Source organism: Hevea brasiliensis, chromosome 12 (assembly GCF_030052815.1).
Source record: "Hevea brasiliensis isolate MT/VB/25A 57/8 chromosome 12, ASM3005281v1, whole genome shotgun sequence".
In the NCBI taxonomy this organism is placed as follows: Eukaryota; Viridiplantae; Streptophyta; class Magnoliopsida; order Malpighiales; family Euphorbiaceae; genus Hevea; species Hevea brasiliensis.
In genome coordinates, this window is record NC_079504.1 from 77,241,039 (window position 1) to 77,244,342 (window position 3,304).

Sequence of the window (3,304 nt, forward strand, 5' to 3'; positions counted from 1 at the left end):
AAAAAGTCATCCCCACATCACAAGGCAACTCTAGGCAGCCATAAGAAGTAGGAATTCTAAGGAGAATACAAGTCCAAGAAGTGCCACTTACAGGTTAGTGCACCTATCTACTTAAAACCCTTATTTTCCATGTTAGGGACTTGAAATCAACATGAATTTGTGAATTAAATGAACCAAATTTGTGTGTATGCCTACCATGAATTTCGGCAGCCCTAAGGAAGGAACAATGATGGAGTGTTTTGATGGACTTAAAGTGGATTAGAGATCATGTTTAAAGCATGTATGCATGTGGTTAGTGAATGAGTTAGTAATTAAGGTATGTTGTAAAAATTTATAATGGAAACTAGGGTTTTGAGAGTAAAATGTGGACTTGACTTATGAAATTGTTAAAGAACATTCTAATGGTCAATTAGTGACCATTTGAGGAAATTTCACCATAATTTGGACTGAAATATAGCATGGCAAAGTGAATGAGTATGCTGCCCAGTGAGTGCAGCAGGGTGGCTGTGATTCCAGCCCACTTGACTGCCATATCTTTGGCTGTGTTGGTCCAATTGGTGTTTGGCCAATTGGACATGAAACTAGACTTATAATGGCACATTTTTGCTGAAGAAACCATGCCCAAAAGACCAAAGCAAGAGGACCAAAAGTTGGCCCCAATCCAGGTACCCTGCAAGCCAATTCTGCAGAATGACCAAATGAATAGTAACTGTTCATTTGGCCATAACTCACGGTAGAAATGGTCAATTGACCTGAAATTTTTAAAGCAACAAGTTAATACATAGACAAATAACTTTTATGAAGAAACCTACCCCAAATTATGACCAGAACCTAACCAAAATGGCAGTCACAGTTACTATTCATGGTACTATAGATTTGGTAATTCTGCAGTTTTTTTTCAATCCGGCCAGCTGTGGTTTTCGGACCATATCTGGAGCTACAAAACTCTAAATGGAGTGATTCAAAAAAGGAAATTCAACTAGACAAAATAAGAAACAACTTTCATGTTTACCATTTCCTCAAATTCCCACTGCAACAGTGCTTAATGGAATAGTAAATTTAGGCTTCAAAAACTAAAAATTCTGCCCTCTTGGTTTTAAGTTTAGAAATGGTATGGGTGCTCAATTCCAACAAGTTTTAAATGTAAAATGTGGTACATTGGGAGTGTTAAAACCAATGTACCTATTTTCTATCCAAAAGTCAACATTTTTGTTGACCAATGAGGTGAATAGTGACACCAAAAACTTGAAATTCAAAAATTGAAGAATTCAAAAGTATCAAATGCCCTAGTATACCTAACAAGATTGGTTTGGATAGTTTGGTATGCCAATAGGATTCAGTTAGCAGTACTGCACATGGCATTATGCCATTCTGTGATTTTATGGCTTTTAGCCATTTTGATATTGTGTTGAGACTTGGCCTCGTGCCTAATACTATTTACAGCTTATTAGCTGTTCTGTTGCACACCGGGAGATGCATATGTGACCGATGGTGTGACGGCCCGAGGTGCTAGATACCCAAAGCGGTTACCCGCTTATCCAAATTACTGCCTAGTATAGGTTACTTGGGCAACCAAATGAATGAAAATGGACAAAGTTAAAGAAATAAATGAATATAACAGATATAAAATAAATAAGACATATACATATTTATTTTCTGCTACTTTCTTTTATTTTATTATTGCACCACTAAGCATTATTGCTTAGCGCGTTGCTTTTACCATGCGTAGGTTCTGGAGATACAGATTGTGAGCCCAGTAGACCGCAGACTGGGTGAGTCCATCCTGCAGCTCTGCACAGTGTCCGTGTCACCTCAACTTCTACAGTGCATTGGTAGGACACTAGGTGTCATTTTGGTATTTTGTAACTAAATTTCTATTTTCTCATATGTAAATGAACTTATGTAATGTATTTTGAGGTTCATGTAAATAATGAAGATTTATGGTTATGTATGGAAGTAATTTGAGTATTTATTTGTTGTTTATATATGAGTACCCTGAGAAATGATGATTGAGAAGAGTACCCTGAGAAATGATGATTGAGAACATGATGTTGAAAAATATTGGAGTTTGAGATGATTGAGTATGAATATTGGAAGTGTTTTTCACAGGTTCCGAAGAACTGTTTTCTCCATTTTTAGCCGGTACTCTGCCGGATTTTCTACAAAATTTTCGGAACCTCAAATAAATTATAATTTCGATAAATGGCTCAAATATATTATATTTCACAAGTTATATTCAAAAGCATGATAAAAATTAATTAAGGTATATTAGAGTGTGCCGGTACACCGTGTGACATTGCTTACTCGGGTATACTGTACACGGGTAAGGCGCGTCACACACTTCCACCAAAATTCAACATATCTTAATATCAATATTACAAATACACTTCAATATACTCATACTTCAATATCACTTACACATGCTGCCCACAATTTAACACTATCATATTTCATTGATAAACTTCATATTCACACACAAATTCATGATATTATAAGCTGCCAAACATGGCAGTTTGCCAAAGCATCAAGGTCTCATTTCAAACCCTTAATTCAAGCACTAACATGCACATACTTGGACATTAACCTACTACAACTTTTATTTGAGTTAATCAACCTTAATTCCCATCCAATACATATACGAATAAGTCACTAACCCTGCATTTCCATGGCTGCCAAAATTAAGGTTCACTAATACTCATCATTTTCTCAATTTTTCTTAGCAATTCAACTTACCCAAAGCTCAACATAAGGATTATTGAAGGAAAATGGAAAGATTAAGCACTAACCTCAACTTGAGCTTAACAAATCCTTGAAATTTCCTCTCCTTTTTGCTGTCTATAGGTTGCCCATGTTGTAAGGATCATTTTTCATGAAGGAAGCTTGAAGAAATAATGGTTTGATTACGGAGAACTTGAGCTCATGCATGAAACGGCCATGGTGAATTTGGGAGGATTTCATTTCGGCCATGGATGAAAGCTTGAAGAAAATGAGATGGTTTAGTGGAACAATCTATCCCAATTACTTATATAGGTGACTCAAGATGAGAGTTAGTGGAGCACTTAGGAATAATTTAATGGTTATTTATTTAAAGTTTCCAATTTTTGTAATTTAGCCACCACACTTTTACTATTTACATAATGTATCTCCTTTTAATTTTTCATGACATTTTCAAAGTGTAATATCATTTATTTTTAATGGACATTTAGGAAAAAAGGCAACTCAGGATTTCAAATGACCACAATGCCCCTATTCGGGTTGCATTCTCGATTTTTCGGTAATACCAAGTTTTGTCGTTTTCTCGATT